Raw genomic sequence first — 17,745 nt, forward strand, 5'->3', positions numbered from 1 at the left:
ATTCTGTTAATAAGTAATTAAGCTAAGCTAAATTCAAGAATTTAATTTTTTGTTCTATTTTCTGTCAATAATTGCTTAAAGAACAACTGCTTGAGAACAATTTTTTAATCTTCTTAAAATTGGGAAAGTATCTTTTGAATGAACTTGTTTTAGTGACGGTATAATATTTAATTGAATTAATTTTCAAAATTTTGCATTTTCTTGTCAAATATGTTGAAATTATACCAGCCATTCAAAACTTCTTTCAAAGCTTTTCTTTTAAAGTACAGAAAATTGTTTCATTTCTCAAATTACCTAGATAATTTGCACATTACAACTAGGCACACGTTGAAGTGAAAATAAAATCTTTTATGGAACAACAGCGACATTTCTCTATACTTAAATTAAATGTTTTTTTTTTTGATATCTAAAGAATCGAATTAATACAAACTAACAATCAACACATTGGTTGATAGAAACAATTATCAATCAATTGAAAAACTAGAAGACAAATAATCAAGCAGTTTAACATCCGATTACAATTAAGGAAAGGAGTTTGAGAAGTATTCGATAAAATTATGCCCACTTATCAGTGCAATCTAAAGATTGGTGACACTTTGAATTACATAGCAATTGGTTTTTGAGACAGGCACGCCCATTTGTGGAACATTTGAATTTGCAGTCATATTTTTCAGTTAGGGAAAGGAAATTAGAAAAACAAACTTTTGAACTTTAACGATATGAAACGATATGATATCTAGCTGAAATGAGGAAAGATCTTAATTCCACATTTTAATGTAAGAAATCAGTTAATCTGCAGATTAAAGACTTTCGAGTTTTAACAGTTACATATATGTACATTTTACAAGATTTGGCAATAACACATTGTTACAAGATTTGACAACATCTACAATTGATGGATTTCATCATCCCACTTTCCAACGTAAATGAAAAAATGAGATTTGGTTTTAGTTTTCTTTATATTGAATTTAAACCACCTTATTAAATGTTACCGAAAAATTAAAAGAAAACGAATTCAACATTCAAATGAATCAATCGGAGAAAGATTTGAGGCCTGGATTAAAATGTAAGGAACCATCGCCAAACAATTTTTCTGTGGCGATAATTCGCTAAATGTAGTGTAGAAATACACCAATGTAATTTTCGTTGCAACCCTAAAACCCTTGGTGATTTGTAATGTGCGATATATTGATTTGGTTCGATATTGACACAATGCTGGTATCATATGCTTTAATTTCACAACGTTTCAGAACTATTCAGGAAGAAAGTAAAATAATTTATTTTAAAATTTTCAACTTACTTAAATAACTGTGGGTTAAAATTTACTTTAATATGCCTATATTTCTGACTTAACGATTTCACATTGTTGGCATCGTTGGCGATGTAAGGAGACATTTTTAAGTAGATTTCAAGTAAAATCCGTTTTCAGGATCAATAAATTATATTTTATGTTGATTAAGATGGATGCATTAAAATAAAATCAATCTAAGCTTTTTGTAAATCCACAAAATGCGTTTTATGTTACATAATATTTTTGATAATATGCTAAAGTGGCATATCATAATTATTTATTAAAACATTTTAAATAATGCGTTTTCAGAATTTTCTAACTGGGATAAGTTTCTGAGCATTTTAATTAATTAAAAATTAATCTAGGTTTTGGTATTTTTCTTCAGTTATTTACTAAAATATTAAGACTGAAAATTTTTTTACATCATTTTAAAATTCAACAAAAAAAAAGCTTTTCACCATTCTGGCTGTGCAGATTTTCCTGAACTTGGGAAATTTGTAAAAACATTTTCTTTGCATAATTTCAACAATGCATTTTATTGTTGCAACTCATTTCAAACTATTCGCCAAATATTTAATCCCATGACTTTCTTTTTCCGTTGAAACTAAAAGAAGAAATTTGTAAAGTTTATATGAAGAATAAGAAAAAAGTTATAGAAATTAGTTAAATTAGAAAATCATTAAAATGTATAGTCATGTTTTTTAAAGCAATCGAAATCATGGGTGCCACTATATACAAAATTAGAACAAGTGCAAAGTTATTAAATACAACTTTAATGTCTGTCAGAATTCGATACTTGCTAGTATTTTATTGCGAGAACAATGAACATCATGTCGCACATTGAAAAATTAAGCACAGCTAATATCCCCAGTGAACCAGATGGTCATCAAAGAGGCTAATAATTATACAACTTTAATTAAGAAATTGTAACATTTCTAAAAAAATGAAGTGTGCTTTACAATAGTAGCTCTAATAACATAAAAAAAGCATGTTGGTCTCAATTATCAGAAATGTGTATTTTATAATTATAAGTATTATTTTGACAAATAAAATTATAAAAATTGTTCTTATGAAGTAAAAAAGGTTGTCGATTCTTGCTCCAGAGTATTAAACTATTTATTTAAGAAACTGCAAATAAATAAATTAAGAGACTCAATCATTATTTTATCTCAAAACAATTGGACCAGATTCCCATTAAAATAAATTCCTTCGGAATGAAACGTATGAATTTCGAAATAGTCAAGCAAACCTGTGAATTAAAATCAAAAGATTTAGCTAAAATAAATTTTATAGGTTTATAATACATACCGTTAAAAAAACAATAGGAAATGCGAAATACTTAAAGAAGATAAAAATGTCTGCTAATCCTCTGGAGATAGCGAAGTATATTTTTGGAAAGAAGCAAAAATATAAAAATTGGATTTTACTATCTCTCTTTTTGAGTTGGTTAAATCTGTTTAACCCTAATTCACAAGTAAAATCTGCTTGTGTTGAAATAAAAGCAATAACATTTATTTTTAATAATTGAAATGCTGAATGATATTCTTCGTTTTATTTACAGTACAATAGCCTCCAGGGATAACGGAACAATAAATTCTTCAATAATTCATTTTTTAAATTGTTTTGGAATAGGAAATGTATTTATTTTCGAATCTGAATTTTAAATGTAGTTTCAACTGAAATTAGTTATGCAATAAAGAACCAGCTCCCAAATATTATTTTGAAATATAATTGTGAATAACAGCAACAAAGAGCAAATTCACAGACGTTTTTAATAATTGAAATTCATTCAAATAGCCAAAAAGCTATTCAAATAAAATTTAAAAAAACAATGATTTACTTTAAAAAAATATTTTATTTATTATAAAAAGAAACTCTGCCTTCCAAAACTATTTTATTTTTGCCAAAAGAATTCTTAACTAAACTACAATGAAAACCAAATACATTCTTTTAATAATCGTTTGCGTTCTGATAGGGAAAAAAATACTTTATTTTTCAGATTTGAAATCTGAACTCGAAAAGTAGAAAAGAATTTGCGACCACAACGAAAAGAAATAAGCATTTTTAGAATGCAAATTGATAAAAAAAAAAAAGTCTAAACAATACAAAAAATTCTAATTCTACATTTATAGAAAATTAAATAAAAATATCGTATTGCGCAAAGTGAATCCAAAATCCATAAAATGTTAATTGATTCCTAATTGTATAATTACGTCCAACTTCAGCTCATTATTTGTGCAAGTTTTAAAATTAAAGCTATTTGTTCTTTATATAATCTTTATAGAACCATGATTTTAACATAATAAATCTGTAGTGATTGGATTTTGAAGCGTTAGGAAATAAACGTTCATAGATGGCGCTAGACCACTAGCGCGAGTGTAATTAAAAGAGTGATGTCATTCGAGTGTTGGCTCTTGGAGGAGAAGGAGTTACTGAGCAGAGTAACTCGAACGAATCTGAAATAAATCTGTTAAGTTTTCTATTTGCCTATTTATTGAAAGCACTCACGAACCAGCCACGACAAAATCTTTGAGCAAAGTTTGTAAAAAGAAAAAAAGAAACTTTAAAATAAATTAATTCAGGATAGCTAACTAGTAAAAGTTATAATTAGCAATAATATTTAAAAACCAGATATCGGGAAATAAAACTATCTTTATGTGTTATAATCTGTTTGTAAAGTAATTCATAGGTTATAGTTATGCGATTTACCAAAAAATTATTTTTAAATTAAATCGTGTAAGCATAAGGTGCTGATATAAATACTTTAGGTAAATTAGAAATTACTTATATTTAGAATATGTTTAAAATTTCTATTGAATAATTAGGAACTTTTTTCATGAGATATTTCTTGTGGCTTAGATTTTTTATAATAGTGCTTTCAACGCTCGCACTTGTAAGATTTTGTCCTTATCTCCAGATTTTAGGGAAAAAAAATAATATTTTAACCTTTTTAATCTTTAATAAATATTTATAATTATTATAACATCTTGGAATCGATTTCTTTTTTCAAGTTCGCTAGCTGATGATGTCTGTCGTATTGAATCAGAATTAAATTAGATTAAAACGATTGATTAATTATGAAAATCTGAAATATTGCATTGTTATTGGGAACACACAATTAACTGTACAAAAGTCATCAAGAAGTGAACGAAAATCGATATGGGAATTCGATCTTTACTAACATGAAATTTCAACGCATGAAGAACGTCAAGCCCCCTCCCCCCCCCCTCCAAATTTCGCATCTGGGGATGCAGTACGGGGTGATTTGAACTTTTTTATGTAATGAAGAAAACTGAATATGCATTTTGGATGCTTTCATCTCGTTACATTAAATCCAAAATTTCACACAAATCTACTATTTTAGCCATAAAATCACATATATATATATTTTTAAAGTGTTTATCTTTTTTTTTGAACAAACACTTTCACATACTACAAATTCAAAGCTACAAACAGATTTGGTCCATAATATGTATAATAAAAATGTACAATTCTGATAGTTAATCTATGTACCAAATTTCATCCATGTCATACGTTTTCAGTTATTGTTTTCACATAAATACGAATGCCCAGACTTTCCTGAGACCTATTTTGATTAAATTTTTATAGGCATCTGTAAATCTGATGGTAAAATTGAGTTTCAAATTTTATCGCTCCTCTAACTCACTATTCTTTTGAGAGTACTTTTCCGCAAGCGGAAAATCGCCAAATAATGTAGAATTCCGCCAAATTCGCGTTTGGCTCACTATTGGCGACATTTTGCCCGGCTAACGGAAAAGTACCGTTTTGAGTTATTGTGTTCAAAAACAAACAGAGCGACAGATAGAAAGATGAAAATATTTCCAACCAGTGGGAGTGGTCTTCACGAAACTTTCTACCATACTTTCTAATAAAAGTACTTGCACCTTATCAATCATATGCCATTGGCGAACAATAGTTATTAAAGACCCCTTAGAGTGCGATTTTTGGCGACTAATCGTTGAGATGCATATGCATTTTGAACGCATTTGATCAAACAAATTGAAACCGAAAGTCGATTCAGAAATACAACAGCAATTAATAAAATCACATATCAAATTTCATATAATTAATTTAAGTTAAGTTATTGTTAATTTCATATATTAAGTTTCATATATTTAAGTTAAGTTATTATCGCGTTTATATTCTTGTTGTTGCGACTTATCTTATGGCACTTTACAAGTCCGCTGACAGTTATCTGTCAGCGATTTAAACCGAATGAGCGTCTCTTGTTTCTTAAGTAGCGCCATCTAGAGCCAAGAGTCAGATTTAGCTACACACACATCACAACCCTTCATTCATTTCATTCACTCCTCCACAGATCGTAATTTAGACCTGAATCAAAGAACGATCACCTCTGAACCAGTACCCCCAGTGGTATTACTCTCGACATGGGGGGACTTTGGGACCACGACAGATTTATGCGTGCGCCAGCCACCACACACACGAAGAGTCTTCGGCCTGCGGGGTTCGAACTGGCAACCAAGGGATGCGAATCCAACTCCCTACCGACCAGGCTATCCCAGCCCTTACATGCTTGTGAAAGTATAAACTAAAAACGGTCAATCCCTTGCCAAATTTGATATTTATCTATACTTTAGATGCTAAATTTAGGTACCTATTTTTATCCATTTAGCTCTCTTCGTTTTGTATTTACTTTTCTAACATATATTCGGAGAGGCAAACTTCCTCTGGATGGATTGCGTTTAAAATTTGATAAAAGCCTATCATGCATTCAAATTTATCATCTTAAGTCGGCAAAGCCTCGAAGCATTTTCAAGTTATCATTATTCCAAAAATCGAGTCATTCTAAAAGCGTATTTAGCAGACACATTGAGGTCCGAAACGTGCAAATTCGTCAACATCTCGAGCTCGAATTTTTTTTTTTTTTTTTTTTTTTTATGGTTACAATATTTTCTCTTTGTATAACTTAGTACGCGAGAAAATAAAAAAAAGCGTATTTTTCGGACTTAAAGAGGTCCAAATGTGAAAATTTGTCAAAATGGCGAAGTTAAATAATTTGAAGATTACAATATTTTCTATTTATACTCTTTGTATATGAAAAATTAAAAATTCAGTGGATCATATTATACCATGGAAATTTTCTATGAGATAATAATAACTTTAAACATGTTCCTTTATACCTTAAAAGTAGTCGGTTTCTCGAAACTATTAATAAAATACACGAAAATCAATGACATCACAAAATCTTTTGCGATGTTGCTTTTGAAAAACCATAACAATAAGAAAAAGAAAAAGAAAAAAAAACATGCTTCTTGCACATGTTCTCACTTCACAGCGGGAAATCAAATACACACCAAATAGAACAAAGAATCCTTTTATACTCATAAGCCTCTACTTCAAACCATTGCCAGAGAGGCACATCAGTTTCAACCTTTCAGCAACAGATTGATGAAATACAAAAGAAAAACCCTTCGTATAGAACGAGTTTCTCTTTTCTGTAAATCCTACAATAGACTCACATAAAGCATTTTCAAAAATGATAAGAACATATGTAAGTGACACTGTATTGAGGCCCATATCATCTTGTCTTCTTCGCTGGCTTTGTCTTCTTTTGATAAAGAACTAGCTCAATCTTAAAATTTTAAAATGTCTGAAATAGAATATTTATATAAAATCAATTTTGCAACATTTCGTAAATAGTAATAACTATTTTCTTGGATTATTTATCTAATTATGGTACCTGTTTCTGAAAGCAAATTTTCATTTCTTTAATTAATTGCAACTTTTTAAAACAGAAAAAGAAAGTTTTTTTCAATTATCAAAAAATTCGAACTCAATTTAAGGAATCTCCATGTTTTAATTTTCCTCAAATTCGAAAAACTTTTCATTTTTAGCCCTATATGTGCCTTAATGGCTGTTTATAAATTAATTAAAAAACAGAACAAATTAGACAAGTGAAATGTGATTATTGTATGAATGTTGTTGTATCTGAACTGTCTTTGTCTTCCTTTGATAAATAACTAGCTGAATCTAAAAAATTCAGAGATATTTAAAACAGTTTATTCTTATAAACTTACTTTTTTTATGAAATTATTTAATTGACTTTTTTTTAATGAAAAATGTCATTTTCTTTTTACAATGACAAGAAACAATGCCCAGACAATTACTTTTGTTTAACTTGACTTGTTTCGTGTTTGTAAAGATGGGATTTCATAAGCGTTTTTCCTCTTTTCTTATATGTTTTAGCTTTTAAAAATGTAATTCCATCATTAATACATTAATTCATGTATTAATGATGGAAGCTCCCTATTTTATTATATCCAGAAATTAATTATTCATTAATCGTATAATGCAATAGAATTTTATTCCATATTTGAACGGTAATTCCAAAGGTAATGAATTTCAGAAAAATATATTTCAAAATTCCATAATATTTATAACAATGAAATATCAATTGAAAGCAAAAAAATAATTAAAATAAAAAAAATTATTCTTTTTTTAAATATAATATAATAACAGAAGTGTATTTTTAAAAACTATTTTTATTACATAACAAATTAGTAATTTTTTTTACTGTAAATTATTTTTTTAACATATAAAAATAATTTTTATATATAATAACCATAAAAATAATAAAACGATAAAAATAATTATTTAAGATAAAAAATAATAAAATAAAAATAAAAAATAATAAAACGAGGAAAATAATAATTTTCACTAAGAGGATCTTAGTTATAAGCATTTTTGGAAATTTTATTTTTTTATGAACGGCCTTTATCGCAATCAAAATGGATGTTATGAAGAAATGACTAATTATGAATATCCTGTTTTAAATAATTCGAAAAAAAATTGGAATTTAGAATATTTATTCAGAGAATTAGGAATCACAATTGATAAACTGAAAAAAAAAAGAAATTAAAGAAAATCAAAAGGTAATGAATAATTATATAAACATTAATAGGAATTAGGAAAAAAAGTTAAGAATAAAAAAAATAGTAGTGCAATAAAGGATTTGAATTTCCGGCATTGCTTTTATTTATCGTCTGATATTTTTACAGCTTAAATAAAAATCGCCTATTATTGTCTTTTTAATTGCGATCAAACGATAATTAAAAATATAATTTCTTAAATTAATTGCACGCTTGTAATGCGGAGTTTTCATATTCGATAACTCTTTAATTTGAATTATTATATTGAATTTTATTTATTTACTTAATCTATTTACTTAATCTTATTAATTAATCTACGATGGCGAAATTATCTTGATTACGGTTTCGACAATCAAATTTAAAAGTTTTTTATATTTCATTTTATTTTATTTTTATTCGGTCACATTTACATGTTAGGCATTCCGCATATTAGTTTTACAGATCAACAATCCATACCGAGAAAGATGATCATAACACTTTGCTCTTTGGAAAGAAGGCTAATAATTTTAATCATACAACAAAGGAATCTGCTTTCATCTTCTGATTTAATTAGGAAACATTACACTTCCACAGATAACTCTTGACATTTTCCTTTATTTCTTGCATGATGGAATTTTTGTAGTGCTTTCTCAAAGTGTTATTTCCTATTTATTTAATTCCCATCTCTTATTATAAAAATACGTCATTACGAAGGACTTGCGCATTTATGATTTGGCGTCATCAGCAACATCAGCGGAAATTGATTACTTTTATTTTTTTCAAAAAAAAAAAGGGGGGGAGGAAAGACATCTTTTTATAGGGCTTTTAATTGGATGATTATAATCTATTTTTATTATAAACTTATCAATTGTACAAACGATTTTTTTATTTTTCTGTTTATAAAGCGAAATAAAAAAAATCGTTTGTATGCAATCTTTATGTAAGCTAATGAAACCATTTTAAATAATTTAAACATTCAGCGAGTTAAAAAAAAAAAAAAAAAAAAAAAAAAAAAAAAAAAAAAATCGAACTTTGAGACCGAGATCTGCACGATTGTCTGCAAAAAGACCCGATTCGTCTTTTTTATATTATTTTTTTAAATGTATTGTTAAGTATAGATACCATAATTTGCATATAAAAAATATATATTTAAGATCACCCCAGCATATGTGTGCAGCTTAGTAACTGAAACAATAAAAATAATTATTGTAAAATATACTTTAAAACATTTTGTAAGAATTATTAAAATAAAATCTTTTTAAAAATGTAAGGAAACAAAATTGATATCACTGAAAAGCAGTGGTATGAATTTAAAAACGGTATAAAAATGATTTTTATGAAAAAAAAAATATTTCCAAAGCTTTCAAGGAAAATGCTGAAATATTTATTTTTTGATTAAAATTTTGAACAATCTTTTCTTAAAAATCTCTGGCTGTTCTAGACTTAAAGATCTCCCCTGTAAAGTTTTCCAGCCATTTTTACATAATGCATGTCGGAATTTACAAGTAGTATCGATTTAAATGCCAACGTTCAGGGCTTTTTTTTCATTTCGCTTTTTTATAAGTTTTAAAATATTTAATCCATATTATGTGTACAAATATTTATTGAGAAGCCTTGAACAAAATAAAACGGAATATTTGCAATACAATAAAGATATGTATATATTTTAACATATATATATTAAAAACTTTATAAATATATATATTATTTAAATATATAGTAATAATTAAATACATCGATGATTTTACTATAAAAGCTCTATACTAATTAAATATATAAGAGTTTTCATTATAAAAGTTCCATAATAATTAAATATAAAAAAGTTTCTATTATAAAAGTTTTATAATAATTAAATATATGAGTTTTTATTGTAAAAGTGATTACAGTTAGTTTATTGTATTTGCTATATTGGACAAAAAAATCGTTGGATAATATATTTGTTTTTGTACAGGGTTTTTTCACTTTATAAAATACCTACAAACTTTAGCGCCACTATATTTCACCGCCTACATGCAGGGCATTCGCAGCATGCACCTCCAAAAATGGACCAGAATAATATTCAGCCAGTAAATATTAAGTTAATAAGCAAATCATTACGGATTAAACTGCCGTAGAACATATTTTTCAAAACATTTTACTATTGCTAATTACTTTTATAGATTCATAATCCAAATGGCCAAAAGTAACTACAAAAATGAAGATTTTTTTTTTGGGGGGGGGAGCACTTAAGAAAATTTCATCAAATGCTCGGAATCGCAATTCTTGGTGATTCCAATATCTTTTGCATAATTCACGTTTTAAAATAATAATAAATATTTAAAAAGCGTGCATTTTAGTAACCACAATGGTGTAATCGTTTATGCACTCTATTGATTTAAATTTTAATGTTCATCTTCAAATTCTTGCATAAATACTTAAATTTAAACTTACAAAATTTCTTTTTATATATTTTATTACATCCTTTTAATGGTTAGTCCAAATACGTAAAACCGAGTGATTACTTTATATGCGTATATAAATAAACTCCTTTTAAGATTTTTGAAGTTCGAACTTAGCAAAAATTGCCCCCTTTAAACAGCTATAAATAACTTCAACATCGTATAATGTTGGAAAAATATTCCCAACACAAATTAGTATTCTTTAAAAAAAAGTTAAATATTTCGCTTCTCGGCAGAAAATGGTGGCATCAAAGGAACATATTTAAAAGAATTTACATAAGTGTGTTCTCATTCTATATTCAAATTTATTCAAAAAACGATCCCACTTTCTCTGGAGGAAAAAACTAAGCAGAAAATAAGGGGAAAAGAAAGCTAGGAATCGCTTAAAGAGGAAAATGCTTTCCTTTTCTTTTACAAAAAAAGAGGAGTAGATTTTAAATGTAGTTAAGAATAACTGATATATTCTTTGTTTGAGTTTCAAAACTGAGTTACGATTCCAGGGCTGCAACTTTTAATTTTAGATGCAAGATTTATTTTTTTAGCTTTAAAGAATATTGTTTTTTTTAATGTTTTAAGATAACGTAAGGAATAAAAATTATGTGTACTTTTAAGTACAGAAAGCTCATTATAATTGTGGCCCAATAGCTAAAAAAACCTTTCTAAATCTTTATAAATAAGTTTATACTTCGAATCTGATAGCTACTCTAATTGTTTCAATCAATAAATGTAATGCTGAAATTTTTTTACACTCCCATGGCCTTATTACTCATAAGTAATAAAGCATTACTGATACAACAATTAAAAAAAGCTCTACTCTTCTGAAACTAAACCTTGATCGAGTTACAAAATTTTGAATTTCGCTATTTATACAAATCAATAATTTCCTCGAGTAAATGAAACCCGTTGTATGGGCTATATTCCTTGAAGCAACTATTTAAGTGGTCTAAAATGGAGATATTCAAAATATCGTAATTCAGTCAATTTTGATCGCAGAAGAATAACATTTTAGAATTTTTAAAAAATCCAATGTATCTCAAATGTTTCACTAAATATGATCGATAGGGCCGTAAAGGACTATATAAAAAGTTTGATCATGTAATTTTTTCATCTATACTTTTATTGATTTAAATAATTAACAAAATTTTTAAAGTAATCAAAGCATTTTTCAAACTAGAAGTGTATATTTCTCAATTGTTTTCATAATTAATGAGTGGGATTCAATTAAAATAGATTGCTATAAATAAAATTGATATTAAAACAATAATATTCCCCCATCAACTTTCTCATATACTTATACATAGGATGGCTGTTTTGTGTTGGGGTTCGTAGTAATAGTATATACAATAGGGTAGACATTTTGGACCAGTACCATGAACTAGTGCTCCTTTTCTCTGCATATTTTTTGTTTATAGAATCTGATAAGCAAAAACTTTTATTTATTTACGAAATCCGATTTTAGAACAACTCATATGTTTTACCTTTTCAACTAACAACATTTTCTTTTTTTAAAATCTGAGAGATCATTTTATAAACTTATGATCTGTGTAATACAATTTAACTATCGCAATCAGTGTCAGACGATAATTCAAAATAATCCCAAAAGTTTTAATTGGAATTACAGAGCGCAAACGATAAATTAAAAGTGATGTGAAAAAATACTTACCATAATAATATTTTGTCTCAACATAAAAACGCAGAATTCTAAATCAGGGTTAATTTAAGATTAATACGATATTTGAACGCAACAATATTTCTTAAACAAATTATGTTTTGTTTTTTTTTCCTAAGATCACAATTTTACATATTTAACAGAATACGAGAATAATCATGATAATTTTTTCTCTCATACAATATTTTTATTTATTTGTGATCATCTTAATTATCAACAGAACCTTTTGTCCAAATGAGCAGGTTTCCAATAAGTCTTGTATCTTAAGATGTCCGTGCCATCTAGTGTAAAAAAAAAGAACTAATTCAACCTGTTGACAGTAAAAGTATGTGAACCGAAGTATAGCAAATTTCGCCTTCTTTAACTTAGGTTGCCATCTAGTGTAGAAAAGAGAAACTAATACAACCTGTTGTACCACAAACTAGCAAAGACGTTTATGAAGTAGATTATGGCAAATGCCTTCCTAACTTTAGAGACGCTATCCAAGATAAGTCATATTCATAAAGGGATAAATGTCTGCGATAATGGTAAAATGTATAATAATAATTTAAAATAATAATAAATTTTTGCAAGGATGAAAAGAAAATCTTTGGAGGTTTAGAATATTTTTCAAAGATGGAAATAAAAAGGATCCAAAATAAATATTAAACAAAATTGATGAAAAATGTGTTTATTTAAATATACTTATTTCAAGTGGCGAGGAATTTTATCGAACCGGATGTTAACTTCGCAATACCTGTGGTGTGAAGCATCATAATTAGAAAAGCTTAACAATTCATTGCATTTAAAGCTGTCGAACAAGAGACCACAATAAGAGATGGCCTTCCTTTGTAAACTTTATTTTTTTTCAACTGTATGGCCTCAAAACTTTTTCTGCCATTTACGATGAGGTAATAATTTTGTATTATTTTTCCCAAGAGTGTGAAAAAAGTGTCGTAGAAAGTTTCCAATTATCACGAAAACTAATGATTCGTTTCAATATATAAGAAATTCATCTTTTGTGAGCTTTACAATGCTTTTGTCGCATCCTAATTAATGTTTGACAGTGGATTCTAAAACTCTCCGTGCGCATGCGTTAGGATGGATTCAATTCGTCAAAATAGGGAACAGAGGAAAGGTGAAAGGAGGAAATTTAACAATAAAGTAAATTCGGTTTACTCGTAGATTTCTGACTTAAACATTGCAGATAATTAGTAATACTGATGGAAAAAGGTACTAATCCACAGTAAAATATTTCAGAGCAATTTTTATTTAATGTAAGGGACATAAACATTAAATTATAAATAATAAATGAAAAATTCTGTTCTTAAAATTTAGTAATTACTCTTTACAAAATAATAATTATCTTTTTTTATATATAAAAAGGCTTCTTATTTTATATGTTATTGATTTTTTTGACAATATTTTAAGATTAACAACGATGGATAGTAGAGTTTATTTTATTTAAAACATTTTATTTTCATTAAAGAAATCGTTGTAAATATGGAAGACCATAAAAATATTATAATATTATTTTTAACATATATGATATTTTATATATTTTGATGTTTAAAAAGCATTATTATTAATGATTTTTCTACTTAAGAATATTATTATTTTTAAATATATTATATGAAATAATTACCAAAATTTTCTTCGTGCCACTTCTGAAAGCTTTTTTGCCACGTGAACAAGCCATATCAATACGCAATTTTAATTTAAAATAAAATGCGGTCAGGAACGACACAAAACTCACATACATGTGGGGGAGGGGGAAATTGAACGAAAAAGTATCTAATGGGGGGGGGGGGCGATTTAAGGTCAAAGATCAATTCCGGAAATGCGGTTATCCTTCCGCGTCTCACCCCTTAAAGAGATGGAATCGTCGAAAAGTGGTCGTCTCAGGATACTGAAACGAACTGTATCTTATTTGGACTAATTATCTTCAACGTACTGCAATTTGTGTTATAAGTTCATCAAAAACCTTTCAAAAGCGCATCTAATTTTTAAAATGCTAAAAATTCTTTTTAAAAAAATGAGCGTTGGGGGGCCCCAAAAGTCATGGGCCCTAGATACATTGCAACCCTTCCCCACAGGTGTTCGCCCCTTGGCGTTATTTAAATAGCAAAAAACTTCGATTTAAAATAATATTCCAGTGATTTGCTGTCGATTTATCATAAATGGACGTCGATATATTCGGGAATTCAAAACTAATATTTTAAACCTATTTTTATTTTATTAATTCCAATAAAGAATCCGTCACAATTATTAGTAAAAAAAAAAAAAAAAATTTATATTTTTTACAAGTGCAGAATTTTTTTTTTTAAATGCAAATATTGTTGGGCCTGTAACTGATTTTTGGAATATAACAGCTAGCTTTAAATACATTGTATTTTTTTATACTTTTATCTAGTTTACATTATTTTATGTCAATAAGAATGGAAATTCGCAAAGAATCTTTGTGCACCAATTTTCCCCATGCGCACCAATTTTAAAATTTTCTTTACTACTATATTCCAGATGGCACAATGCTATTTTAATGTTTTTGGAACTAAGCTATCGGTCATTCGATTAAATTAATTAAATTTGATATTCTACGTGTGAGTGGTTTGAGAAAAATATTGATTTTAACGGTTAATAACCTTTATAATACCGAATTATATATTAAACACTAAAATTTAAAAATAATTAGAGTTATTTAAAAGTCTTTTTTTTAAAACTGTTTTTATTAAGCTTTTATTATCGTTCTTTAGCCGTATGTTATTTCAATAAAATTTAATAGCAATTACAATGTTTTGTGTCCCACACATCACAGTGTCCCAAATATAGGCACCTGCTCAGTGAGAGTTCGCATATATTTTTATAAATACGATAAATTAAAATCGCAACAAGCTATATAAATGAAATTTAGTATGTGTTGTTAAAATAATTGTGCTTATATTTATAAAATTTTGGATATTATCCGTCAAACAGGAATTCCAAACAACATACTATATTTTATTTGGTATGAAAAAAAAAAAAAAAAAAATTAACGCATAACATGCCATTTTACTTTCTCATATACGTAGTAGAGGGAAAATATCCAACTCGATATTTTGATATATCCAACTCGATATAGGGAAAATATCCAACTCGATATAGGGAAAATATCCAACTCGATATTTTGATATATCCAACTCGATATAGGGAAAATATCCAACTCGATATAGGGAAAATATCCAACTCGATATTTTGATATATCCAACTCGATATAGGGAAAATATCCAACTCGATATAGGGAAAATATCCAACTCGATATTTTGATATATCCAACTCGATATAGGGAAAATATCCAACTCGATATTTTGATATATCCAACTCGATATAGGGAAAATATCCAACTCGATATAGGGAAAATATCCAACTCGATATTTTGATATATCCAACTCGATATAGGGAAAATATCCAACTCGATATAGGGAAAATATCCAACTCGATATTTTGATATATCCAACTCGATATAGGGAAAATATCCAACTCGATATAGGGAAAATATCCAACTCGATATTTTGATATATCCAACTCGATATAGGGAAAATATCCAACTCGATATTTTGATATATCCAACTCGATATAGGGAAAATATCCAACTCGATATTGTGACGAATATCGGCATTTTGAATCTCCCCGAGTTCGAAAAACACGTTTTTGGAAAAAGTCCGTCTGTCTGTCTGTGACAATAATACCTCAAAAACACTTTTTATCTACAAGGATGAAATCTTTACACCAGATTTCTATCAAATTTTGAATAAAATCTGTTCTAAGGCTTCCGAATATAACTTCAAAACTAAGAGAGCTAGATAAATAAAATTCGGTGCACAGATTTATCATCTATAGAGTAGACACTCAAATTTAAAGCCAAAATGAACAACGGATTGACTGCCTCTCAGTCTGTACTTTCAGAAATATGTAAACGCCATAATTCAAAACCGCAATGGCTTAAAATATAACATTTTGTGACTACAAGTGCATTTTTGTGCCAAATCTTTGTTTCAATCGATTGAGAATTAACGCGTCTAAAAGATCGCACAAATTCCATTTTTGGATACTATTAATATCATGATAAGGATAAATAGTAAAAAAACTCTTCAAGAATGACACAATAAAATCAGCAAAAACGTTGAATTCACGCCAAACGTTAATACTTCATAACTATTGTATTCAATGCCATGCAAGGCATTCTCAAGGACATGTTTATTAGAGTATGCGAGAAAATTCTGATGAGTCTACTCCTGCTAGTTTGAGTAAGTACACAGTAGAACTGCGCTTAGCGAGCATAATTCATTCCCAGACCTTTCTAATGAAAAGAAATAATTCTTTATCCATAAGGACCCATGTAAAATAGAAAAATGTGTAATAAAAAAATTATAATAATGTAATTTATTGTTTAGAATGCATTATCATGCCAAGGATAAATAGTCAAAAAACTCTTCAAGGATGACACAATAAAATCAGCAAAAACGTTGAATTCACTCCAAACGTTAATACTTCATAACTATTGTATTCAATGCCATGCAAGGCATTCTCAAGGACACGCTTATTAGAGTATGCGAGAAAATTCTGATGAGTCTATCCTACTAGTTTGAGTAAGTACACAGTAGAACTGCGCTTAGCGAGCATAATTCATTCCCAGACCTTTCTAATGAAAAGAAATAATTCTTTATCCATAAGGACCCATGTAAAATAGAAAAATGTGTAATAAAAAAATTATAATAATGTAATTTATTGTTTAGAATGCATTATCATGCCAAGGATAAATAGTCAAAAAACTCTTCAAGGATGACACAATAAAATCAGCAAAAACGTTGAATTCACTCCAAACGTTAATACTTCATAACTATTGTATTCAATGCCATGCAAGGCATTCTCAAGGACACGTTTATTAGAGTATGCGAGAAAATTCTGATGAGTCTATCCTACTAGTTTGAGTAAGTACACAGTAGAACTGCGCTTAGCGAGCATAATTCATTCCCAGACCTTTCTAATGAAAAGAAATAATTCTTTATCCATAAGGACCCATGTAGAATAGAAAAATGTGTAATAAAAAAATTATAATAATGTAATTTATTGTTTAGAATGCATGTTTTTTTTCTTACAAGGAAACTGTCTAAAGAGATTTGTGTTTTGCTATGCTTCAAAATTTGGTGAATAGGAGACACACCTCATTATTATTATGCGACATAGCAAACTTTCTAAAGCACATAGCTACTTGCCTTATCAAAGCGGTTAAGGATTATAATAACATAAGATGGAATATTTTCCCATGATCCCTTATTTCCCTGGAAAGTTATTACTCTAGTAGTTCTTCAGTAGTTATGGCTATGTTCTGCCGCAAGTTCATTGATGCCATTGCTATCTACCTTTAACCCCATAATGTTGGCCAGAGATAAAATCTTGTCGTTTAAGATTCTACAGGTATTTGCTGAAACCACTTGGAGT

The sequence above is a fragment of the Argiope bruennichi genome, chromosome 10, assembly GCF_947563725.1.
Source record: "Argiope bruennichi chromosome 10, qqArgBrue1.1, whole genome shotgun sequence".
Lineage (NCBI taxonomy): Eukaryota > Metazoa > Arthropoda > Arachnida > Araneae > Araneidae > Argiope > Argiope bruennichi.